Source organism: Podarcis liolepis, assembly GCF_965112155.1.
Source record: "Podarcis liolepis genome assembly, chromosome: 7".
Lineage (NCBI taxonomy): Eukaryota > Metazoa > Chordata > Lepidosauria > Squamata > Lacertidae > Podarcis > Podarcis liolepis.
In genome coordinates, this window is record NC_139561.1 from 75004916 (window position 1) to 75032103 (window position 27188).

General features: G+C 47.6%; 1 protein-coding gene across 9 annotated transcripts in view; it reads right to left on the reverse strand.

Annotated features, from left to right (window-relative positions):
• MAG (myelin associated glycoprotein) overlaps nucleotides 1–27188 on the reverse strand; it is a 76648-nt gene that overhangs the window by 33028 nt on the left and 16432 nt on the right. Inside the window, exons 2-4 of one of the 9 annotated variants that reach the window (XM_083515241.1) lie at nucleotides 13117–13190; nucleotides 6992–7125; nucleotides 2979–3077 (exon numbers count right to left, since the gene is read on the reverse strand). The exons of 2 other annotated variants lie outside the window; for them this stretch is intronic. The gene's annotated coding sequence lies outside the window, so the exon portion shown is untranslated. Of the gene's footprint in view, nucleotides 1–2978; nucleotides 3078–6991; nucleotides 7126–13116; nucleotides 13628–27188 lie in introns of those variants that run through there. 6 more of the 9 variants (XM_083515240.1, XM_083515246.1, XM_083515243.1 and 3 more) reach the window with 6 other exon arrangements.

Below are 27188 nucleotides of genomic sequence, written 5' to 3' on the forward strand. Positions count from 1 at the left end.
CACAGTTATTTTCCACCTGCTGGTAAGCACGATCCACTTCTCTGAGCAGCGAGATGTTCCAGGGACACAGGTTTGATTACCCAGGTTTGATTTCCTTCGGAAGGAGGTCACTGGACGTTCACCGGCATTTTGTAACATTTGCATTGATTTACGTATCGTGCAGCAAAGGTGAAAGGTGTCATCGAAACAGTCCAGCAGAGAGGCAAACAGTTTCTATCCAAACGTGATTTTGGTTTTAAATGCAGTGTAAGGAGTCTCTATGGGAGTATATTGTATTTAAAAATGGGGTATGAGAGTTTTTAGGGGGCTAACCAGGTTGTAATAGCTGGGATAGAAGGCTTGTTGGTTTTTGAATGTCTTATGTAGATTTTTTTCAATTTCGTTGTTCTGTATGGGACAATGACAATAAAGATTATTATATCGTATCGTATCGTAAAGTCAACTAAGGCTGGAGCAGATCTGGAGGGAGACAGCCAGCACCCTAAGATGCTTAGAGAGCTCAAACTCATCTCCTAGGTCTGCCTCAGGGATGGGGAAGCCCTTTCACTCTGAAGTGGGGCAGCTGCATTTCCTCATAGGCCACATTCATTACACATTTCAAGCGCTGTGATAGCACATGACATGGCCATGGCTTCCCCCAGAGAATCCCAGGAACTGTAGTTGGTTAAGGGTGCTGAGAGCTGTTAGGAGGCCCCTCTATTCCCCTCCCAGAGCTACAATTCCCAGAATGGTTTCTAACCATTGATTCCTCCTCACAGGGAACATTGACTACATTTGCCCCCTTCCTCTCCTGTTTCCCTGTGCCTGTTCTAGATTGTAAGCCCCTCGGGGCAGGGACCTGTTCTTTGTAAAGCACCATGTACATCAGGCCTGGGGTCCCATTGTGGCCCTCCAGGACTCTCTATGCGGCCCCAGGGGCTCTTTTAGGCCACACCCATCTCCCCAGGCCCACACCCCTCAACCTATCTTGCTGCACGCTCTCTTTCTGCGTTTCTTGCCTGGTGCCCTTGTACTGTGTACTCTTGGCTTGCCTTGAGGGCGAGAGGTGTCTGTGTACAAAGGTAAGAAGCGCATCCCGGAAGCTCCACCCACTTCTGCCTCTGGCCCCACCCACCAGGGGAAAATGGCCCCTGGGATGTTCGCCACGAGGGAATACGGCCCTTTGTTTCCCTACCCCTGGTGTATATAGGTGGCAGCATAAATGAATGAATGAATGAATGAATGAATGCATGTCTTGACTTCCTTCCAGAGGGCCTTCTTGGTAGTGGCGCCCACCCTGTGGAACGGCCTCCCATCAGATGTCAAGGAAATGAACAACTATCTGACTTTTAGAAGACATCTGGAGGCAGCCCTGTTTAGGGAAGTTTTTGATGTTTTATGTTTTATCGTGTTTTTAATACCATGGTAGCTCTGGTTGTGAATCGGATCCGTTCCAAAGGCCTGTTCGCAACATGAAAAGAGCGCAACCCGCAGTGGCACGTTATTTTGCGCTTCTGCGCATGTGCGAGCGACGAAACCCGAAAGTAACCCTTTCCGGTACTTCTGGGTCGCCGCGGGACGTAATCTGAAAAAAGTAACATGAAGTGGACGTAACATGAGGTATGACTGTATTCTGTTGGGAGCTGCCCAAAGTGGCTGGGGAAAACACAATCAGATGGGTGGGGTATGCATAAATATTATTATATTATATTATATTATATTATATTATATTATATTATATTATATTATATTATATTATATTATATTATATTATATTATATTATATTATATTATATTAATTATATTATATTTATTATATTATATTATATTATATTATATTATATTATATTATATTATATTATATTATATTATATTATATTATATTATATTATTATTCTATTCTACTCTATTCTATTATTAGCATCAACATCATCACTGGCTAACTAGGGTTTTCCAAAATAGCCACCCGCCTTCCAGGTGAGTCTCCAACCAATTCCTGGTCATTGTCAGATATTTTAGTTCCCATGGAAACACATCCTTGGGTGTGTGTGTGGGGGGGAGCTAATAACACTCTTTTGTCATGTCCAGGTATTGCCTCTGCATATTTCCACACGGGTAGCCCTGCTCACAGAAATCTAATTGCTCAGGGAACGCATAACAATACAGAGAGTTATGGCATAAAATCTCAGGAATTCTGCTTGTAGGGTATGGGTTCTCCTTGGTGCAGAATCTAACGACTTTTGATTTACATTCAATCTTTATTACTGCTACAAGGGTCCTCTGTATTTCCAGGCAGACTCAGCAAGAATATCATATGCATAATCCGCCCCTCCGCCCCCACTTGTGAGTCGTCTCAGGAAATGTTGCCAGTCGTCCCAGGAAATAATAAAATAAGTGAAATGTTATGCCTGGAACAACTGATTACTAATCCTCAACGTGCCAAAAAGCACCTGCATTTAATAGATTCTTGGGAAATTACACTTATAAACCCAACTGTCACCAGGAACATAGGCAGCATGGTTGTTATCGAAAAGTACGATTTATTTTATTTTCTACCCAAATCAGCCAGTAAGTTGCTCCATAACAGGCACATTCAAGTTCCATGCAGAAAGCAATTGCATTTTTCAACTTTAGAAAGTGTTAAGTTTCTAGTCCTTATTGTTCCAGGAGGAGCAAAGGCCTGTTTTAAAATCTGTCAATCTTAGAAGACAAAGGAGCTGCCGCTGGGTTGCTTCTAGCTCTCTGGCCAGACCAACAGCTACAGCAGAGAGCTGAATTTAGGAGATGTTGTTGGTGAAGCACCCCCACACTCCTCACTTATGAGAAAGGAAAAGCAAATGAATTTGCAAGCATAGCAGCATGGTGTGGAAAGATAAAATGTCAACCAGTAACACATGCAAGAGAAGAACACTCACAAAGGGATCATAGCTGAAATTGTTTTCATCCCACCCTCCTTGTACTGACGGAAAATCTTAAGCCTGTGAGAAAATATGACTCACTCAAGGGAGTTCAGATGTTCTGCAGTGGAGCTGAGGACCTAAGCAGAAGACCTTCAGAGCTACAGTTCTTCGCTTCCAACAAGTTTCAGGTTGTCCGCACTGAATAGAGAAACATTGCCATGTTAGTAGGGCTTTTGACATTTCCATCAAACTATTTCCCCCCCTAAATTAATTGAAGAGATTTTCAGACCCCTATTCCTAAAACCTATGTAAACCCGTCAAATGTTCCATCCTAGCAAGATGGAAACGGCTCTCTCAATTGGTCACTAGCCAGCAGACCAATCAGCTTGTTTCCCCGGTTGCACAGGTAGGCTGTTGTTGTGACGCCAGTAGACCAATCCGCTTCTTCTTTCCTGTAACAAATGCTTTTTTGCCCACTGGACCATCCAACCCAACATTGACTACACTGACTGGCAGCAGGAGCTGTCCAGGGTTCCAGGCAGGGGTCTTTCCCATCACTTCCTGGAGATCTGAGGATTGAACCCAGGAGCTTCTTCATGCAAAGCAGAGGTGAAATCCTAGCATTGCTATATGCAAGGCAGATTTAACTTCCACAAAAGCCCAGGTGGAGTCTAAACATTTCAGAGCATGGAGGGCGAGGAGAGAGAAACCCTCACTCAGCTACAACATTCATGGGTTGACCTTGATTCAAACTGCCTAGTTAACCCACCTCACAGAGATGTTGTGTGAGGATAAAAGTGGGAGCAACCAGGGGAGGGGGTGGGGGGAAAAACAGAAGATCTATGTATGCTACACTGTGCTTCTTGGAGATAAAAACGAAATATATACTTGCAAGTCAGGCCCACTTGCTCCCATTCAGAGTTCCAGCCACTTGATTCTTTTGCAAATAATTGTGCCTCTGACAACAATTCAGCAATCTGTACCCACTGAGCATGCTCAGTCAACATTTGACTGTCTTTTTTGTGTGGTTATGCAAACATTGGTGTTTCCCTGAGTCTGCTGACATCTCCTTCTTCTTCTTTTTTTTTTATAATAATTTTTATTGCATTTTTTCAAATCACAGACAAAGCAAAAGAAAGAAAAAGAGAAGACAAGAAAAGAAAATGAAAAGAACCATAACCTTTCAACAACTTATTTCAACTTTCTATCGAACTTCCCCACATCTCCCGCACAATGCATTCTTAACAATAAATTTATCAGCAAATTATAACCTTGTTTCATGTGTTTCTTTTGTACTTTCAATTGCAATTTAAGTTTAAATCCCTTATTATCCATTTACTCTAAGAGCAAAACATATTATCATTTTTAACCATTTAAACTTTGATTCTTTCAATAATATTATCCAAATTCATATATATTCCACTCTCATTGCTGGGGCTAACATTTCAAGTCATGCGGCATTTTATAGTTCATATAACTTATAAAATTTTTGCAAATAGTCCTTGAATTTTTTCCAATCCTCCTCCATTGCTTCTTCTCCCAAATCTCGGATTCTGGCAGTCATCTCGGCCAATTCCATGTAGTCAATCAGTTGCGTTTGCCACTCTTCCAGTGTGGGCAAATCTTGAGTCTTCCAATATTTGGCGATAAGAATTCTTGCTGCTGTGGTAGCATACATAAAAAATGTTCTATCCTTCATTAACACCTTTTGGCCCATAATGCCCAAGAGGAAGGCCTCCGGTTTCTTAGGAAAGGTGTACCTAAACACCTTTTTTAACTCGTTATAAATCATTTCCCAGAAGGCCTTCATGACATCTCCTTCTTCTGAGGGTGTCTTTGCGGGTGGTACTGTTTTGGCTTCATAAGGACCAGGACTTGGAGAAGGGAAACAGCTCTTTAGCATATCTGATTGCAAGAGGATGATCGCAAAAAAGGAAGGACTCCCTTCTGCTCCTAGGCACAAAACCCTTTCAGCAGCTTTGAGTACAGTCGTGATCTGAATATACTTAAAAAAAGAAAGCTGAAGGAATCTGATCACAGCCACCGTGATCAAGAAAAGGGCAATTCTTGCAATTTCAAATCCCTGCTAGGTCTAACGTGCCCAGACACCAGATACTATGATAACTCATAGACACAAGATACTGCAATAGCTTGCTGGGCTTCTCAACACCTCCAGTTCAATGATTTATCAGCAAGGCATTCTGGGCTGAGCCAGCAGACATTGCCAAAGTGAAGACGACTCCTCACACCGATGCCCAGATTGGAGACTGGGGAGAAAAGGCCAAAGGAAGGATTGCAAAATAAACAGGCTCACCACCTCATACGGCTCTCATCCCTAAGGCTCATCAGGACTGCTGTTCAGGTGGCAGGCAGACCCAGAGCCAACCGCACGTTCAGGCTCCTAATCGGGCCTACCCTGTGGCAACCAAGGCAGTGGAGAGATGCTCCTTTGCTGCTTCCAGAGCATAGCATTGTCTTTCTTACTTCAGCCTTTGTACATAGCAGGGAGACATTCATCCAAACGTACAGAGGAAAACTCCCTCAGAACTACACAACCAGTCAGAGAATGTGCTGCCTCAGTGAAGATCATGCCACTCTGCCCAGTTGCTAAGCAACATCTCCACCTGCCATCCTCTTGTCTAGTTGACTAACATTAACCCTTACATTACAAACTAAATGATCCCTGCTTTTGCACTTCCAACAAGTCCAGCAGCATCTGAAGACTGAAGAAGGCTGGAGAACACTGGAGAACGCTGTAACTACCGCCAGGTCCTCAGAACATCCCAAACCAAGATGGCTGCCGAATGGAAGCCCCAATATGTTCATCCTGGTGGCACAGTGGGCGGTGCAGGCCCTTTTCACCCATTTCCCCCTCCCCACCAGAACCCGCACAATGTCAGCCTGTGGCACCGGCCTCGGGCGAAGATCTGCTGGGAAGCAGCAGGGAGCCGAAAACAAAAGAAGCAGCAGAAGAAAACACACAGGCTCCTATTGTTGCTTGGCTGACGGTGACACCCACTTGCCTGCCTCTGTCGCAAACGGAGGCATAAGAGGGGGCTTGATCCTGGCTGGGTGCGGCCTGCGTCAAACACACAACAAAAGCCACCTGTGCAGTTATCAATACACCTCTTGTTTCTCTGACACCCCCCTCCGGCAACTGTCCCTTGTCATCTCTCCTTTGCGCCTCTCCTTCCTCCCCGCAACAGAAACGTCCAGGCCATACAGCAAAACCTTCTCCCTGCACACAGCTCACCTCCTGTCTTTGCGAGAGAGGTGGTCTCTTATCCTTTTTTTAAGGGAGGGCCTTTCTTGTGCCCAAATACCACCGATTCAGAGCGGTCCACCGCAGAGCAGCAGACCCATCTCCTTCCTCTGGCCATTCCTTAGGGCTGATTTGTTTATGCCGGACTTTCCTCTCTGCATCCCATCCACACACAAACCCCTCTCCTCCTCCCATCCCCAGCAGCTCAGATGAAGCTGATACTTAATCAGAGACACCGACATTGGACACTGGTCCGTAACACTTAATCCTCAAATAGTTAAGGGCAAATGAGCAGGCAAGGTGGGGGGGAGAATGGGGTTCTAGAATGCAATGGGATTCGAGAATGCAGAGGAGGAGCGCCTCTGAGGGCGTGCAGAGGGCCATCCTCTTGCCAGCGCTGCACAAAGCACTCCACCAGTGGATTAAGTGGAGGAGTGTTGGTAGTCGGTAGCAAAGTTTCGGGTAATATGGCTCAGTGGTAGAGCATCTGCTTTGATTGCAAAAGGGCTCAGCATCTCCAGGTAGGGTTGGCAGCATGAAACCCTGGATTGCTGCTGCCAGTCAGTGCAGACAGTACTTGGCTACAGGGACAAGTGGGTCTGACTGTGCTCCTAAGGTCTGAGCCCTGCCCCCAGATGCTTTCTTCTTTCTTTCTTTCTTTCTTTCTTTCTTTTTTAAGCAAACGACTAAAGTGGGATAGCTCAGTTGGTAGACTATTAACTTCAGGGCTGTGGGTTCAAGCCCCGTGTTGGGTGAAATATTCCTGCATTTCAGGACCCTCAGGGTCCCTTCCAACTCTATGGTGTTCTGTGATTAACTCTTCTGTGAAAGAAATAAAAGTCTGTGGTACCTTTAATAGTGGTGTTGAAGAGGGGCTGTCAATCTTGCATGACACTCTGCGGCTGCTAAGCCCTCTCTCTCCTGGTCTTCTCTATCCAGCGTGAAGTTAAAAGGGGATGGCTGTTCTTTTTTACATCTGCCCACCTTAGAAATGAAGCAGAGCAGGGCCCATCAGGACAGCGAAGAAGGAGGATAATCAAAACATGACAAAATGTTACGTGTGGATCTATGTGCACACATGCATCAGGGCTGGGGAACCTGTGACTCTCCAGAGGTATAGTGCCCAGATCAAGGGAAGTAATAGTGCCACTCTATTCTGCCTTAGTCAGACCACGCTTGGAATACTGTGTCCAGTTCTGGGCACCATAATTTAAGAAGGATGTTGACAAGCTGTAATGTGTGCAGAGGAGGGCAACCAAAATGGTCAAGGGTCTGGAAAGCAAGCCTTATGAGGAACGGTTGAAGGAGCTGGACATGTTTAGCCTGGAAAAGAGGAGACTGAGAGGAGATCATGGAAACATAGAATAGTAGCGTTGGAAGGGGCCTAAGGGTCATCTAGTCCAACCCCCTGCAATGAAGGAATCTCAGCTAAAGCATCCCTGAGATATGATAGCCACCTCCAAATATCTTAAGTGCTGTCACATGGAAGATGGAGCAAGCTTGTTTTCCCCTGCTCTGGAGGGTAGGACTCGATCCAATGGCTCCAAGTTGCAAGAAAGGAGATTCCGACTCAAAATCAGGAAGAAATTTCAGTAAGAAGTGTTCAAGAGTGGAATGGGCTGCCTTGGGAAGTTATGGACTCTCCTTCCTTGGAAGTTTTTGAACAGAGTTCTATCTATCTGCTTTAGCTGAGAATCCTTCATTTCAGGGGGTTGGACTAGGCGATCCTTGGGATCCCTTCAACTCGACGATTCTATGTTGCTGGACTCCAGTCAGCATGGCCAATGCTCAGAGATGGTGGAAGCTGCAGTCCTGAAACATCTTCTGCGTCACACCTTCCTCACTCCTAGTGTACACCCTGTGCTTGCTTGTGGCATGCTTCCTTAGCAGCAGCTGCAAATCCCACCTTCTGGCAGGGCCATGGTTCACTCCTGCCTTGCATCTCCCTTTAATACGGCACCTGGGAGCTTCCATTTTTATTTCCCACAATGCCACTGGTGTTACATCACTCCTGGGCACTGTGGGAAATCAAAATGGCTGCTCTCAGCTGCACAATGTTTTCATTAAGAAAGCTGTTGCAACTCAAGAGGGAATGAGTTTTACATATAAGGCTCCTGTCCTAAGCACACTTATTTGGGAGTAAGCCCCATGGAATACAGTGGGGTCTTTGTCTAAGAACATGCCCAGGATCGGGGATGTAGAAATGCAAGGCTTGTGACTGGCTACAGAGTAATGCACACCTGTTAGGCTTGAAAGTCTGTACAGTGGTACCTCGAGTTAAGTACTTAATTCGTTCTGGAGTGGTTCTTAACCTGAAGCACCACTTTTGCTAATGGGGCCTCCTGCTGCCGCCGCACCGCCGGAACACGATTTCTGTTCTTATCCTGAAGCAAAGTTCTTAACCTGAAGCACTATTTCTGGATTAGCGGAGTCTGTAACCTGAAGCGTATGTAACCCGAGGTACCACTGTACAGCTAAGCTTCGGGTGGGCTTAGCGTATTGACATATCAGCCTCGAAAAATAGGACGCTGATTTGCATGTGCTGATTTATATGCACAGCTGCAAATTGAGAAAATTATTACTGGCCTGTCATTTAAATTGAATTATGCTGCTTCTCACCATAGTGGGAAAAGTGGTTGGTACCTCCAGACTATTTTGGGGGAGGGATTCAGACGCATACCGGACATTTAAATGTGTGCAGTTGAAGCAGATAAAAGCATTGCGTTGCCCTCATGTCCTTCTTAGGGTTCTTTTTCATTTTGAAAGAAGCCGTCAAACAGAGAACACAAAGAAAGGACCGTACCCTGCAATGCAGGACACAGGGCCACCCTAGTACAGCTCCCAGCAGAAGTAGCAAGAGTAGCCTGTTTTCATCTCTCCCCGTGCCTGCCTGCAAATCTGGCAAAATACTTGGCTTGTGGCAGCTGAGCCATCAGCTGGTTGCTGCCAGGGCGGCTGCAGAATGCCTTGGCAGGGCTGCCCTGGTGCTTTCAGCTCCTGCCTGCTCCCAGCGCTTGCTCAGGTTACAAACACAGGGAGATCTTATCGCAAGGGCACCCGCAGGATGCAAAGGAGCTGAGAGAGCAGGGTGGGCGGGTGGCACGGGCATGGAAACGACAGGAAGACTGTGCGTGTGTTTCTTGAGGTTTGAGAAAGAGGCTGCTTAAGAAGGAGGGATTAGCTGGGAAAGGCGATTAAAAAGATGGAGAGTTTGGCTGCCTTTCGCTCTCAGAGAGGAGGAGAAAGGATCTCGCTGGTTCACAGAGAAGCTGGAGGAAAGGGGCTGGCATCCTGTTGCAGAAATTATCTGTAAATCTATAGCCACATTGGCTGTTTGGGTTTGGGTTTGCTGGAGAGATGGAATGGCCAGCAGAGCCTGGATCTATTTAGAATTCCTCGCCTCCGTTCCTTTTGGCCGTCATACATTCTCAGCCAAATTTGTGGTGCTGCAGATAAGTTAGAACACATGACGTTTCACCCAACCTTCTTCCACCACCCTCCCCAACTCCCTGCCACAAGGTTTGGGGTGCTTTTTAGGGAGGGCTGGCAGGACTTCCCCGTGCCCCACCATCCCCGTGTTTCAGAACATATGCAATTGCTCCTCAAGAGCGCCTGTTATTTCTGCTCTGCACACTGTTGCAAGCTGGAAGCGAGCCCTAAGACTAACCTGTGGTCCTACAGGTGCTGTTGGACTCCCAATTCCCATCCGCCCCAGCCAGCATGGCCAATGACGAGGGGTGATGGGAGTTGTAGTTCAGCAACATTGAGAGGGCCCAAAGCTCCCCACCTCTGCCCCGAGTGAACTCTGTAGGACTTACTTCCAAGCAGATAGGCACAAGATTGCAAAGTTATTTATTCAGTTTAGGGCACTTTCAACCATGTCCGCTCACCGGTGATCCTGTGATGTGTTACAACATAATTTAAAACAAAAATTGAAACAATAATCCAGGCAAAATAAGAGTGAGTCACAATATACAGTGGTGCCCCGCAAGACGAATGCCTCGCAAGACGAAAAACTCACTAGACGAAAGGGTTTTTCGGTTTTGCGTTGCTTCGCTAGACGAATTTCCCTATGGGCTTGCTTCGCAAGACGAAAACGTCTTGCGCTTTTTTTAAAAAGCCGCTTGAAGAGGCGCAGTTGCGACGGACCGTGCTTCGCAAGACGAAAAACATCGCAAGACGAAAAGACTCGCGGAACGAATTCTTTTCGTCTTGCGAGGCACCACTGTATATAAAATATACAGAAATCAATGGACATGGATAATTTAGGGCCATTTTTCTAAATGCAAGCAAAACTCAAATACAACCAAGAATAAAAATTCCAGTACATCCATATGCAGCAGTGGACTAACGTCCCATAAATGCCCGGACAAATATTGGCGCAAATTATACTTCATATTGAGGGTGCAACCACAGAAAAGGCCCTGTTCTGATGAACGCCCCCTGGTGGTGGAATTTTGACATTGGCAATGGTGGTTACAGGTGTGGCTTGCCCAGTGAGGTGGAGCTGCAAGGATAGTCTTCTGGCAGGTGTGCCAGGTAGGCTCCACCAATGCTTCTGACCTTGCTGCCCCCTTGGACCTCCCTGCTCGTGGTAAGCGGCAGGGATGCTGACCCTGGGAGGCAACTCCTGTGGCTCTGCCCCACTAGGAAAGCTGCTGCCTTGTGTTGCTATAATCTAGCGATGGAGAACGATTGACCCTTCAGATTATGCCGGACTCCAGGTCCCAACAGCCCCAGCCAGCATAGGAGACGTGCATGGATGATGGGAGCTGGAATCCAGCAACATTTGGAGAGTTACAAACAAGGAAAGAGGCCTGCGTTCTGGATCTGCAGGTCAAAAGCACACCTCTTTTTCCTATTCTGTTTTAATAAAATTGTTGTTTTTATAAAATTGCTTTATTAAAATCGGTTTAAAGAAAATCGCTGAAGTTGTTGGGAGATTAAACAACAGTCACCATTTATGCTTTTGTGGCAGGGGAGGGGGAGGGGAGGTGTATATTGCTTTCTAGTAACTGAAGCAGCAATCCCTAATTGAGCAGGGAAGCAAGGGCCCTCTAGATGTTGCTGAATTACAGCCTCCATCATCCCTGACCACCGGCCATGCAGGCTGGGGCTCCCTGGAGGTTTTTAAGCAGAGGTTGGATGGCCATTTGTCACGTGTGATCTACCTGAGATTCATGCATTGCAGAGGGTTGGGCTAGATGACCCTCAGGGTCCCTTTCCAGGAAGCCGCAGCTGTCTGATCCCTACATTACTGAGAGCAAGTACTATAAAACCCAGTGGGATTTCCTTCTGAGTGTGCAAAAACAGGGTTGCTCTTTATATGCATTTCAAGAACAGACCACAGAATCCTGCTGAAATCTGCTCCCCCACGAAATTGCTGCCCCTTTCTCTACAGACATCTGAAATGACACAGGCGAAGACAGGCACCCAACAGACAGACAGGCATGCTGTGTCCCCTTAGGGCTCTCCACGCTCCATTTTGAACACCTCCACCCTCTCATCATTGTCCTCTGCCTTCGATGCCAGAGTCTGTCCACCCAGCCTTTGAACAGTGCTCCTGCCCAATGCCATCAAGATAACTGTCAGCAGACGCTCCGTTTCTTCCTCAAGGAAGGGTCCATCTCACCCCCAGAGCCAAGGGAAACAAACCCCCTTGGCGATGATCAGGGTGGATGTCTGTTCAGACCCATCAATCTAGGGGATCAGGCCCCTTTCGTTTCCCAGGGGCTGGCATCACCCTACCTCTCTCCAGACAGGCTTCGCGCAGATAAACAAGCTGCTTGTCCCCGTTTGCAGAGCAAACAAAACAAAGCACATTTGTGTCTCCTTCCAGAACAGAGAACAGTCACAGGAGGCAGGCACGATTTATAGACAGGCTTCTTTAGCACCAGCACAGCTCCTGCCCTGACCTCTGTGGCCCGAAAGCACCGGGAGCTACACCAAAGCCAGACTGCTCACGGTCATCTCCAGATCGGTTTTGCCTCCTCTGTCTGGCTAGTGGGTCTGCACAGTTTCAGGCAGAGAGGGCTTTTAAAAAAACAGGCGATGCCAGGAATTGAACGGGAGACTTTCTACCTGAAGAGCTCACATTGTAACACCGTGCCAGGGTCTCTCTTCCTCCAAAGGACAGAGACACACACAAGAAACAGGGACCCAGCCCACGGCCGAATATCAAGCTATTTCACTGCCTTAGATGAAGATCAATCCTTACCCCCATATTTTCCCCCTTCCCAGTTACGACGTCTTTCCCCTGATCTGGCCAAGTCGACAGGCACATTCGTTCCAACCAGTTTGTATGCAGCAAGGGAGTTGCAATCAGTAAAAAAGGCATGATGGATGGAGCCAATTGGCCCCAAACCTCCAGCCCTACTGTCCCTAGGGGCAGAGGAGACTTTGAGACTTCCAGGCAACTCCCTGTACTGGTGATCAGGTTGGGCAGGACGTAAAGGGGTGCCAGCAGATATATTGCCCATGGTTCTGCTAATGTGACATAAGAAGGGGCAGAGGTTCCTAGTGGGCTCAGCAACTTAGTCATTTCATGTATAGCCCGCCTTTCTTCCGAAGAGCTCAAGGTGGCATGCATGGTTTACCCCCATCCTGTTTTTATTATCCCAACAACAACCTTGCGAGGTAGTTTAGGCTGAGAGACAGGGACAAGCCAGAGGTTACTCAATGGGCTTCGCCACAGGGTGGGGATTCGAACCCAGTTCTCCCAGACCTTAGTCCAACAACACCCAAACCCCCACACCACACTGGCTGTTTGCATGTGGGGCAGAGCCTAAAGCAGAGTTTGTGACAATGCTTCAACCAGGACTGCTGGGTCTGGAAACCCAGCTTCCAAACAAGCATCCTTCTGGTTTTTATATTCAGGCTGGGCTTAATCTTAGGAAAACAACTCTACAAGAACCCCTGAAGGGGTCCTGCCCAAACTCTACAGACAGAAACTCCCGCTGCTCTGATGAAACTTACCTTTTAGCAGCGTCGACTGGCGTTCTCTCCTGTTGATGCTTCCGGCATCGAGTTTGGACGAACTGGGTGGGGATCTGGAAGGAAAAGAGCAAGCTGAACCAGAGCCCAGGTTGTCTTGGGAAGCAGAAGGGCAAAAAGATTTCCACCTTGGAGTCAGCAGATGGAAGCGGAGCCTCTGGTTCTGATGCTGCCGGCCACTAACAGAGACAGGGCACTTGGGCCTGATGGACAGCAGCAAAGAGGGACGATGGAGTCCTAGCCGGGGTTGAAGTGATGCTGCAGCCCCTTCTGTCCCAGGACAATTGCCTGTGGGCTTCTAAGAGATCTCAAGGGTGGCGCAGCATCCGTAGGTGGAATCTGGGCAGAGCAGGCAGCTTCCTGGGCACGCGAGTGTCAGTGGGTGCCCGACTATGTCAGCTCTGCATTTCTGCAAGCGGAGCCCACACACAAATTCCACCGGCTATGTGTGCGTGTTGGGGGGGGGGGAGAGTGAAAAGACAGGCTGCTGCAAGTGGGGGGGGGATGCTTGGCTTAGTACATTGGCTGCTTCTCTCGCAGCACATCTTCCTTCCTCTCTTGTGGGTGGATGTGATTTGGGCTGGGCCTTGGGACTCCCCTAAAAGGAGCCGGTTTTAATTCTCATCCGCCTGCTCTCCTGCTTCTTGCGTTGTGCCATTATCTAGCAATCAGCTAAATACCTGTTATCCTGAGCAGCTTGCCTGCCTGAGAGCAGCATGAGATCCTAGCTTGCTGAATTGCACTGAATTCTGGGAGAGGGGCTGAGGTCTGCATGAGTGACCAGACACATAGGAAGCTGTTTTTCCTTCTGGACCCCTGAACTGGTTTACGATTGACTCTCCAGGGGTCTCAGGAAGGAGAGGGCCTCCCCCATCTCCGGACTGCTGCCTTTTAACTAGACTTGCCAGGGATTGAAGCTTTAGCATGGAAAATGTGAGCCCAACCGCTGAAAGTGCCTGCAGGCCATCAATATTTTGTGGGAGAGATTAAAGTGCAAACCGGAATGTTAGGGGCCCCTCCGGGGACACTTTTTATTTTTTTATTTTTGAAGCTGGGAGTCAGTAGTGGGGATGGTGAGGCAAAAGACCCAAACCCAAGCACACATGCATATTGTATAAAGGTGGAAATCCCTGTGAAACATAAATGCGCAGCGTTTTTGAAAAACTGGGCTGCCTGTGACTCCCGAGCCTCCCCTGATCTGTCAAAACAGGGGGAAAGGGACAGGAGATTGAGGAAGGCTCAGGAGTCACAGGCAGGTGGCGCGCCATTGCCCAGGAGGGGTGCAAGGTGCGCGGTTTCTCTGCCGGGCAAGATGCAAAGCCCTTCTTTCGCACCCTGTGAAACATAAATGCGCAGAGTTTTTAAAAAACTGGGCAACTGTGTGCGACCGCCCATGGCTCCCAAGCTTCCCTGATCTCCTGCCCGCTTCCCCCTTTCTTTTGACTGAAGGGCTTTGCAACTTGCCTGACAGAGAAACTGCTCGCCTTGCACCCCTCCTGGGCAACGGCAGCCCACTTGCAACTCCTGAGCCTCCCCCGATCTGTCAAAACAAAGGGGGAAGGGGGCAGGAGATCTGTACCGCCGGACGTCCCCGGTTCCCCTTTGGCAGTGGCAGCGAGCAGCTCCTGAATCCAGCCAGAGCCAACTGCACTACCAGGCTGGCTTTGGGCTGCTGAGACTGCCACTGCCACGTTTCCCAGGGACAGACTTGCAAATCTGGGGACTGTCCCCGGGAACCGGGGACGTCTGGTAACCCTATTCTACAGCATGTTCTTAACACAATAAGGCCCCATCTGAACTATACATCTAAAACAGCACCATACCACTTTAAGCGGTCATGGCTTCCCCGAAAGAATACTGGGAACTGTAGTTTGTTCAGGGTGGTTAGAGTTATTAGGAGATCTGTATTTCTCTCCCAGAGGTGCAATTCCCAGAGTTCCCTGGTAAGAGTGACCAGATTGTTAAACCGCTGTGGAAGTTGTAAATCTATGAAGGGAACTGGGGACTCCTAGCAACTCTCAGCACCCTTAACAAACTACAGTCCCAAGATTCTTTGCAGGAAGCCATGGCTGTTCAAACTGATAAAATAGTGCATTAGTGCAGAAGGAGACAATTATTGCAATAGCAGTGGATTTATTCTGCTTCACTTTGTTCTAGGGTGCTTCCCCAATGCTACCACTTTACTTCCTGTCTGGAAGGGCTATAGTGTAACTAAAGCAGGGCAAAAATAAGTAAACCGGAACATTTTGGGTATAAAAAGCTACAGGATTTCAGAGGGACGTGCACTGCTTGGAAATGAAGCAGGGTGTCCACTCTGAAACAGCATTGAAAGTGGGAACATGTGCGGCCGCCATAATAGCATCATGAATGTGCAATCCGAAAGGATGTCTGGAGGGGCTGTTGGTTTGTGCATTTAAAGTGGATTAGAACAAATCTCCACTCAAAATGAATCAGACTGTTTGCTGTTAGGAAAGTGGAGGGGAAATGCGTAGGATGAACCTGCAATTAATGGGAAGACATGTAAACACCCCACCAGCAAATCAAGATGAGTGCAGGATGAATGCTCATTGTCATATAAAAAAAACAAAACAAACACACCAAAACGACTACACATTAGTCTAACCACCACATAAGATTTGTGCAAGCAAATTAGGGTCTGTGATCAATAAATAGGTTGCCTGAAGGAGCCCTGAGCTATGATCCCTCATCCAAAAGAGAGGACCATGGTGCTATTGATGCCCTAATTGCCCTGGTTTGTTGTTCCTATATTTACTTTTGTGTGGATAGAGATTGAGTTCTCCAGGCATCAGGCTCCTTTCCAGGGACTCAAAAAGTTAAATATCTGAGCGGATCTCTTGGTTGTAGGGTGTGCACACTCAAATGCATGTGCATGGGTGCAAAGAGTCAGAATGCCGTTTCCCTCACAGCCCCCCTCAAACCGCCACTCCGAATACTATATACGTCACCAAATGTGGTTGCTGCAGCTCATCCTAGGTAAGAGCAGTCAGATCCAATGACAAACATTCTCTTAAGCCTTCTCAGGAAAGACTGCTTTGAAAGCCAGTGCAGGATAAGTTCTCTTTGAGCAAATTAATGCAACATTTGGAAGGCAGGGAAGCTATGCATCACTGTGTGTGCGCACATGTACCATACACTCAGTAATGCTTAGGCTGTGAAAGTATCACCTGCATACACATACACAAGTTTCCCTATTTTTGTCTGCAAGATGCTGGAGGTGAGAACACTCTATTTTCAGAAGTGGAACCGTTTATTTTCTATTTCCAGGTGTGGAATCAATGGCCATTGGCTATTAGTCAGGAGAAGAAGGGAGCTTCAACCAAATGTTGCAGCGTGGAGTGCTCCCTGATCAGAATCCCAGCCACCCCATTCTATTTCTCTGCCCCACCCTCCTTTTCCACTCTTTCCTCTTCCAGCAGATGATCAACACCCTAAATTGGCTGTATTTTGCTGTATTGGGGCAGGCGGGGGGGGGGAGTGGTTTATATATGACAGTGATATATGTTGTGTGGGATGCGATCCATGAGAGGCAGTCAAGTACAACATTCCTTGTAATGCTAGAGAAGACATGCGAGGGAATGTTTGGTCCAGCCAGTCAAAGCTTCCTGTTCCTCCTGGCTGGAGCATCCTTCCTTTTGCACATGATAGAAGGTGGGCATGACCAAACCTGTCCAGGTAACAAAAGGACGAGTCATGCAGCAACCTTTCCCCTTTTTGACTTCCTTCTTTGTTTGACCAGCTAGCAGAAGCACTGGGATTACTTTCCCATATGGGGTATATCCACATTTCTAACTAGGTCTGCCTTCAGATATCCAACTGTGAACTGATGTAAGTAAACTTCTTTTATTGAAATATATATATAAAAATAAAAAAAAATTGTCCAGTAGCACCTTAGAGACCAACTAAGTTTGTTCTTGGGATGAGCTTTCATTTGCATGCACACTTCTTCATGCTATCAAATGCCAACAGTGCCCTTCACAAAAGTTCGTACCAAGAACAAACTTAGTTGGTCTCTAAGGTGCTACTGGACAATTTATTTATTTATTTTTTATATATTTCTACTGTGTCAGACCAACACGGCTACCTACCTGATTCTTTTATTGGCTTTGAATAAGGCGTCTTTATTCTTTTAAGAGGGATTCAAGGGAACTTACCAGGAACATACCATTCAGTCTGAAGACAGACTGAATTGTATAATAGTGAGAGGCTCACGCGAGCTTGCAACCAGCTATCTGCTGTGCATGTAAAAAGGGGAATGTAACTCTGCTAAGTAAAGGAACTTTACTTCATTGTTGTTGTTTAGTCGTTTAGTTGTGTCCGACTCTTCATGACCCCCTGGACCAGAGCATGCCAGGCACTCCTGTCTTCCACCGCCTCCCGCAGTTTGGTCAGACTCATGCTGGTAGCTTCAAGAACACTGTCCAACCATCTCATCCTCTGTTGTCCCCTTCTTCTTGTGCCCTCCATCTTTCCCAACATCAGGGTCTTTTCCAGGGAATCTTCTCTTCTCATGAGGTGGCCAAAGTATTGCAGCCTCAGCTTCATGATCTGTCCTTCCAGTGAGCACTCAGGGCTGATTTCCTTCAGAATGGAGAGGTTTGATCTTCTTGCAGTCCATGGGACTCTCAAGAGTCTCCTCCAGCACCATAATTCAAAAGCATCAAAAGCATTAGAAGAAGAAGAAGAAGAAGAAGAAGAAGAAGAAGAAGAAGAAGAGGAGGAGTTTGGATTTGATATCCCGCCTTTCACTACCTTTAAGGAGTCTCAAAGCGGCTAACAATCTCCTTTCCCTTCCTCCCCCACAACAAACACTCTGTGAGGTGAGTGGGGCTGAGAGACTTCACAGAAGTGTGACTGGCCCAAGGTCACCCAGCAGCTGCATGTGGAGGAGCGGAGACACGAACCCGGTTCCCCAGATTACGAGACTACCGCTCTTAACCACTACACCACACTGGCACACTTCTTTAGGAAGGATATAAATAAACAATATATCCTTTCCTGCCACCCTGAACATTCCCACATGTTGGCTATGGAGAGCTGGGTTGCAGCGTAGAGTTAAAACTATGGAACTTGCTCTTGCAGGAGGCAATGGTGGTCACTAACTTGGAAGGCTATAAAAGAGGATTGGATAAATTCACGGAGGATAATGCTGTCAACGGCTACTAGCCCAGCCGGAGGAGCCATGCTTCTGAATACCAGTTGCTGGAAACGGTAGAAGGGGAGAGGACTCTTGTGCGCAGATCCTGCTTGAGTATTTTCCACTGGCGTCTGTTTCGCCGCTGTGAGAACAGGATGCTGGACTAGATGAACCACTGTCCTGGAGATACCGAGGATTGAACCCTGGACCTTGGGCATGCGACGCAGATGCTCTAACGCTGCGCCACAGCTCTTCCTTCTCTGGACAAGAGGAGATGGGGGCCTGATATACAGGTGGTACATGACCCCAGTCAAGCTCGCAAAAATCTATCATTTGCCAGATAATAAATGTTGGAAATGTAAAGAAACGGAAGGTACCGTATTTTTCGCCCCATAAGACGCACCGGCCCATAAGACGCACCTAGTTTTTTTGGGGGGAAATAAAGGAAAAACAATTTATTTCCCCCCCAGGTGCGCTGCGCTACACCAGGAGCTTGGGGCGTGCGGAGCTCAGCGCGCCCCAAGCTTCTGTGTGCCGGCAAGCAGTCCGCTAGCCCTGGGAGAGTCGCGGGGCTCTCCCAGGGCTAGCGGATCGCTGCGCTACACCAGGAGCTTGGGGCGTGCTGAGCTCAGCGCGCCCCAAGCTTCTAGGTGCGTGCAAGCAGTCCGCTAGCCTTGGGAGAGCCGCGGGGCTCTCCCAAGGCTAGCGGACTGCTTGCGCGCACCTAGAAGCACAGGCTGCCGCCCCAAGCCTCGCGCACCCGGTGGGACCTCCTGCCGGGTGCGCGAGGCTTGCTGACACTCGCCCGAAGCAGGGGAAGCCCTCCGGAGGGCTCCCCGTGCTTCGGGCGACAGGCTGCCGCCCCAAGCCTCGCGCACCCGGTGGGACCTCCTGCCGGGAGCGCGAGGCTTGCTGACACTCGCCCGAAGCAGGGGAAGCCCTCCTGAGGGCTCCCCGTGCTTCGGGCGACAGGCTGCCACCCGAAGCCTCGCGCACCCGGTGGGACCTCCTGCCGGGCTCGCGAGGCTTGCAGGCATTCGCCCCATAAGACGCACCCCGATTTCCCCTTCATTTTTGGAGAGGAAAAAGTGCGTCTTATGGGGCGAAAAATACGGTACATTCTTTCACCTTTGGTGGACGTGCCCAAAGATTAAGGCTTTCTGGGAGATGATCTATAATGAACTGAAAAAGGTATTTAAATATACCTTCCTGAAGAAACCAGAGGCCTTTCTCCTGGGCATAGTCGGCCAATCGGTGTTAAAGAAGGACAGAACTTTTTTTATGTATGCAACAACAGCAGCAAGAATACTTATTGCAAAGTACTGAAGACACAAGATTTACCCACCCGGGAAGAATGGCAGATGAAGGTGATTGACTACATGGAATTGGCAGAAATGACTGGCAGAATCCGAGACCAGGGAGAAGAGTCGGTGAAATTCAAAGACTACTTACAGAAACATTGTAAAATTAATGAATGTTAGAAGGATGTTGGATAGAAACTAAGCGGTTTCCAACTGTAATGCTTTAAGAGATATGATTTTTTTTTTACAAATGGGTAAAAGTTTAATGGTAAGGATTTGCTGAATTAACAAATTGAACTGGAATACAAAGAAGGGAGGTATGAGGAGGTCCGAGGAAATAAGTGTATGGAAGACATGTTATTGAAAATCAATGTGTGTTTTTAACTGTTTTTTTATTTTGTATGCTTATTTTTCCTTTTTCTTGTTATATCTTAAAAACTTTTAATAAATATCTTTAAAAAAAGAAAAAGAGGAGATGGGGGCCTAATGGGTAAGGTGCTCTGGAGTCAGGATTTCTGCATTTTCCAGTTTGGCTGTGGGGCGGGGATGGTTTTTGTGCTGATCTGACGCACAGTGAATCCATTTCTCCGGCTGCGTTCATCAGAGCACAATCTCCTCCAATTGAGCCTTTCTACTGGGAGGCATTCCTGACACGCCCAAAAACGCATTCTTCACGTTTCCCCCTCCTTACTGTGGGCAGGCACACCTCCCCAGACCCAGGAAAACACAGTTAAGTCACAAAAGATCCCTGTTTAATGGTCCCCCGTGTTTCCAAGCCACCAACATATCCATTGCCGGGGAATCTACAACATCCTATCCTCTCTCTGTGTGTGTCTGCCTCCACAGAATTCCACCCTCCCCTTCCTCTGCTGGATCATTTTGCAAATTGCACCATGAGTGTCCTTCACTCGGTGACAGTTAGGGACTGTGATACTATTCACAAGGCGGGAGCAAAACAGCCTGGAGCTGCTGCATAGTTGCTCCAGAATGGAAAATGGTCTCCTCCTTCCCGTCCAACAATTGCTCTGGAAATGCAGCCGCTTCTGGGGTAGAGCATAGCAACAGCTGAACAATCTAGATGACAGCAGCAAGCAATTATCTAGCACGGAGCCCCAAAAAGGAACTAATCCATGTTTACAGCACCTCAGCAAACACACTTTGCATTACAGGTGGTTTTTGTGGGTGGGTGGGTGGGTGTAATTCTGCAACAAGTCATTGATGCAATAACGCTGTATTGCTGGTGGGTTTATACTGAACTGTCCGCACAGAGGTCTCTGTGGCGCAATGGGTCGGTGCGTCTGGCTGTTAACCAGAAGGTTGGTGATTTGAGCCCGCTCAGGGATGGCTGTGGGCAGGATCCCGTCATTGCAGGGGGTTGGACTAGATGATCCTTGGGATTCCTTCTAACTCTACAATTCTATGATTCCATATAATCCCACTGTATTAGTCATTCTGCATTGCTTCCCTGAGCTTCCCCAGGCTCAGTTAATTTCATTGTACACAGGTTGCACATTGACAATAAAGGTGGTCGTCGTCGTCTTCTTCTTCTTCTTCTTCTTCTTCTTCTTCTTCTTCTTCTTCTTCTTCTTCTTCTTCTTCTTCTTCTTTTGTTACAGCGTTGTTGCTGTCTGGAGAAGATGCACTCTATTTTTATTTATTTCATAAAGAATTACTTTTTACTTGACTGCAACCTTCCTCCCCCCCCCCCCTGCAACCTCAAAGTTTTACTGCGGTGGGACAAACCTCCAAACCCAGGACATTTGTGGTGTAAAAAGCTGCACGATCTCTGCAATGGGACACACACTGATCGGGAACAAAGAAGAAGAAGAAGAAGAAGAAGAAGAAGAAGAAGAAGAAGAAGAAGAAGAAGAAGAAGAAGGGGAGTTGTTTGGATTTGATATCCCGCTTTATAACTACCCAAAGGAGTCTCAAAGCGGCTAACATTCTCCTTTCCCTTCCTCCCCCACAACAAACACTCTGTGAGGTGAGTGACACTGAGAGTGTTCAGAGAAGTGTGACTAGCTCAAGGTCACTCAGCAGCTGCATGTGGAGGAGCGGAGACGCGAACCCGGTTCACCAGATTACGAGTCTACTGCTCTTAACCATTACACCACACTGTATGTCCAACCTGAAAGCAGTATGTCCAACCTGAAACCTTTGCAGGTGCAAACAGTATTGAAAGTGAAATTGTGTATTATCACCTTGATGCCATCATGAGCACAAATAATCACAAATGCACAATGAAAAGGCTGTCTTGAGGGACCCTTAGTTTACTTATATCCCGTCTTTCTCCCCTGGTGGGAGTCAGGCTGGTGTGCACAGGCTTTGCTGACCGTCTTCCTGTGCAGGCAGAAGCCAGACCTGCTAAGTTTCTGCAAGGAACCTGCATCGTGTGCCTTCAGACCATGCACAGTCTATTCCCAGACTGAAACGGAATATAGGACAATTTTGCCCATGTTTCCTGGTGTTGTCTTCGCTGGCTGGTTCAGTAGGGTGTTGTGCTGAGAAGGGTCTATTTTGATATAGGAGAGGGGAAAACTTGTGGCTCTCCAGATGTTGGACGACAACTTCCAGCATCCTCGGCCACTGGCTATGCCGACTGGGACTGATGGGAGTTGGTGTCCAACAGCAGGGTTTGTCCACACAGGAGCAAAATGTGGATCTGCACTCGCTTCTGCCCCCATTAATGTAGGGCCTTCCACGTGATACCTTCCCCCCCCCCCGATCAGTGTTCTCCTAGTCTCCAACACCCACTTTAAATGCAAGGTGTGGGGGGGTCAACTCTTGGGAAGTCTGAAAGGGTTAGGATTGAGAAACCCTGCATTTAGAAGTGTGCGGAAGGTCTGGGTCAACAATGGGATCCTGCGGCTATGGCTGCATTCATGTTTTACTCCTGTATGGATAAGCTCCAACATCTGGGAGGGCAGAGGTTCTTGATTCCCGTGATAAACAGATGCGAGTGAACCATTATTTGGAAGTACGTTTAATTCTGACAACCCACTAGGAATGTCAGTTATTGCTATAGCCATTTCACAGACTGGGCAACTGAGGCTTAAAGAAAGACTTTAATGGACTCATGATGTCCTTGGAAGAAGTAGAACAGGAGCCCCAAACTTCTAGGTCTATGTCCAGTGTCCTATCACAGGGATGAGGAGCCTGATGACAGTTGTAGTCCAACAACATCTGGAAGGTGAATCTGACAATTTTGGCTTCCCCATTTTCTCATTTTTCCACTGCTACATTCCGTTCTCTACATTTCCATGCAATTTGCGTGCAATTTCCCCCCTAATGTGCTCAGGAAAACTAACCAGCCTTTTAGTGCAAATTTATCCAAATGTACACAAATCTGTATACAATTTCACCTAACATATACAAATTTGCAAAGCAGTTTACCCTGATATAACACATTTTTGAATGTTGATTTTCCTTATACGTGCATTTTTAGGCACGCTTCACAGCAGGACACACATGTTTTTGCACATATCCCTGGCTGTAGGACAAAGTAATGCAAAATTCAGGGAAGCCTGATGTTATGTATTCAGTGGTCTGTGTTTGCCTGAGCTTGAGTCTGGACTAAGGAATCTGAGCTCCTGTGTTCTGATTCAAGACATGACGTCCAATCACAGAACATTTCAGGATTTGGGCCTCTGCCACTGGCCCTTGAACTCTGAGTCGTGATTTGCAGCTTGGAAGTTTAGACAGCCAATCACGTTGGGAGTGGGAGTGGCCCAGGCTTTCAGGGATGTATATAAGCAGTTGCTTTGCCCCTGTTTCCCAGTTCAATAAAGGTTCTTGCTGTTATCACGGTGTCTTGCCTCGTGGGAACCCACCTACTCTTCATGTGACTCTCGAAGGATGGCTCTGTTTTGGTTCTGGTACTGCTTTGGAAAGTGTGGAATTGGAAACATAAGACCAGCCCAGTAAGATCAGGCCCATTTGCTACAGCATCCTCTTTTCACAGTGGTCCATGGGAAAACCCTCAAGTAGGAGAGGTGAGCACAACCTCTCCTCACCTGTGGCTTCCAGCAAACCGATATTCAGAGAAGCATTTCCGCCTCTGGCAGAGGAGGTAGAGCATTGCCATTGTGCCAAGAAGCCACTGGTACTCTCCACGAATTTGTCTCACCCTCTTCTAAGGGCAAACTCAAGCAAATTTCTCTTCCCTCCCCCAGAGGTGGCTGCATCTTAGCTTAACAAGCCAAGCAATCCTTGCAGAGAGAGACCTCCTGTGCAGCTGTAACCCAGCTAACTCCCCCTGTGCCAGCTCCTCAAACATAGAGGCATTAGGCAAAAGGGTGTGTTTTAATCGCTCGGGCTTTTGTACTGAACTCTGAGTAACTGGCACGGAGCCCACCTCCCTACCCTTTCCTTTCCAGCTCTCGCACCCTCCTCAAGCTCTGCTGGTGTAAAGCAAGCAGGGATAGGGCCCTAATTATTAGTGTGAATCTGCATCAATCGGCAGAGCATATGGGGAAACGAGCTCCGACTTCCTGTGAGCAGCAGCTCCCCGTCTGCCTGGGCCCGTGCGCCGTGTGCACATTGCCATGGTGAACTCAATCGTGTTGCTTTCGCAGCCGAGTAAACAGGCAGGCCATCGTGGGGATGCTCACTCGAGCTCGCAAAGGAGCAGAGTGAGATGGTCCGGAGGTGGGTGGGGTGGGGTGATAAAAGATAACGTTCCAGAACGGCCTTCCGCAACTGGGTGCCCACCAGGTTTTGTTTGGGGACGACAGCTCCCACCAGAGCATGGCTACTCTGTGGAGCTCACTGCTGCAGGAGGCAAGGACAGCCAGCAAACAAGATGGCACACTGAATGCAAACAAACCATGAAAAAGACTCTCTGAATTGAAAGTGGAGACACCACAGTTTATGTATCTTCCCTTGCTTGTTTTTTGTATCACAAAAAAACCTTCTATAAAAACTAGATTTTTTAACAACAACGAAAAAGGATTAGACCAATTTGTGAAGGAGAGGGCTGCCCATGGCTACTAGCAATGCATGATGGCTAGGCTCTGCCGCAACAGCTGGAGGGATGAATGCTTCTGAATATTACCTGCTGGAAACCACAGGAGGGTAAAGTGTCCTTGCGCCTGAATCCTGCTTGCTGGTTTCCCGCAAGCGTCTGATTGGCCACTGTGAGAACAGGATGCTGACTAGGCGGGCCACTGGCTTGATCCTGCAGCTTCTTCTTTCATTCTTGCATCCATGATTTAGCCCTGCCCTATAGGATTAGACGTTTGCATGTCGTGGATTTCAACGCAATCGCTTGCCTGCACATTGCTCGAATGGGCACACAGATGTCAAACATTGCTCCACAAACGGAAAGCAAAAATGAACGTTAATGGAACGTTGGCCATGCAGGTCGCAGAATCATGCACCTATAGGATGGAAGTGCGCCTAGAGGTCCTCTAGCCAACCTCACTCAGCCAGCCTAGCCAGCCTCACTCAGTCCTACACCTGCAAGGTTCAGTGCTGCCAACTTCAAGTGGGGAGATGAATGGTTTGGGCTGCTTGTTTTAGCTGTTAGGTGGGCAGTAGTTATGCAGGCAGCCCAGGCAGCCCCTCCACAAGTCTGGCACCCCCGACTGCTGAAATCATAAACTCTGGCTGGCCAGATAGACAGCTCCTGATGCTTGATGCTCTATAGCAGGGGTCAGCAACCTTTTTCAGCTGTGGGCCGGTTCACCGTCCCTCAGACCACGTGCTGGGTCGGACTATATTGGGGGGGGGGATGAACGAATTTCTATGCCCCACAAATAACCCAGAGATTTATTTTAAATAAAAACACACATTCTACTCATGTAAAAACACGCTGATTCCCGGACCGTCTGCAGGCCAGATTGAGAAAGAGATTGGGACCCAGGCCTTAGGTTGCCTACCGCTTCTCTATAGTGAATAAGCACATAAATCTGGTTTGCTTGTTTTTTGTAGCAGGGCTGAAAAGAGACTCAGCTGGTGGCTGCTGTCCAGTCAGGAGGAGTCAACCAAAGGGTAGAAAGGCACCCATCTCCTGAAAATCAGGATGGGTGAGGGGGAAAGTAGTAGGAAGGCAGACTATAATTGCTCTGGGATAATTACAGTATGTAGATGGAGAAGAACAGAAATTAGCATGGAGTGCATCGAAGGAGGAATATCAGAGGCAATTACTCTGTGGGAGAAGGATGAGGAAACAAGCTGAAACTCAGCAGCTGAAACTTCCCCTTATCGTTTTCCCTCCCTGCTGAGAAACAGTTTGGCTGCCAAATTTTATTTGCTTGCCAAGTAGCCGTTCAGGGCACAGGAACACCACCAAAGGGGGCGAAAAAATGAGTGTTGGCAACAGCAGCACCTAGATGGAGCCATTGATGGAGATAATCCCTTCCACCAGCTCCGAGGTTTCGAAGGAGAAGACACATAGATTAGGCCACCTGCTCTGCATACAAAGGTGGCTGCATACAAAGCCCAGGGATTTTCACGCAGGGCTGGGGCAGATTCCCTGCCTGAAATGCTGGAGACTCAACTCTGTATAATACTGATTCCGCATAAGATAGCTTCCTATGGAAAAGGGCGGCAGCTCAACCGTAAAGCACATTTCGAATTCTCGGGAACGCTCGTGGGAACCACAAAAGACCCATTTCACAGACGGAAAAACGGCGAGGCTCAGGACCTCACTGCAACACATGAAACACCCACACAAAGCAGGCTACTGAAAGAAAAACCACTCAACACCCCCATCAAACAGCCAAAAAGCAACCAAACAGCCCTCCAGATCTTAGAAGAAAGCTCTCTCTCCTTAATTTTCCTTCTCTGGGCTGAACTAAATTCAGCTCTTTCAACCATTTGTCATAACACTCAAGTAGTGTACACATCATATGTTTCAAAGCACATTCTCTCTCCCCTCCAATTAAAGAATACTAGGAATTGTAGTTTGTTAAGGGTGCTGGGTATTATAGCTCATGGGGGTAAACTACAGTTCCCAGGATTCTTTGGGGGAAGATATGCGCTTTAAGTGTGCGTATTAAAAGTGTTTTGTGTAAGCAGCGTTGTGGTTTCCAGGCCACCAGGCCAACCTTCTGGAATTATTATAATTATAATTAATATTAATATTAATGAATCACATTCTAACATGTTTGTCAAGGCAATTTACAAACATAATAAGAACAGCTCTGGCAGAGCCTATCATCGAGGTAGAACGAGTTGTTGAAAGAAAAATGTCTTCATACCCTCCACTATTTCTCAGATGAAAATAGGGATGTCCTATTCCATAATAACAATAACAATTTTATTATTTATACCCTGCCCGACTGGGCTGCCCCAGCCACTCTGGGCGGCCTCCAACATATATAAAAACATAATAAAACATTAGACATTTAAAAAACTTCCCTATACAGGGCTGCCTTCAGATGTCTTCTACAGGTTGTCGAGTTACTTATCTCTTTGGCTCGGGGGCTGCATAACTTGGGGTCTGCATGTGGCCCTCCAGGCCTCTCTGTGTGGCCCCTTGGGCTCTCCCTAGGCCTCCCCCCTTCCTGGTCCTGCTTCTCATCATGTTTTTGCCTGTTTGGGATGTATACAGTGGTGCCTTGGTTTTTGAACGGCTTAGTTGTAGAACAAATCGG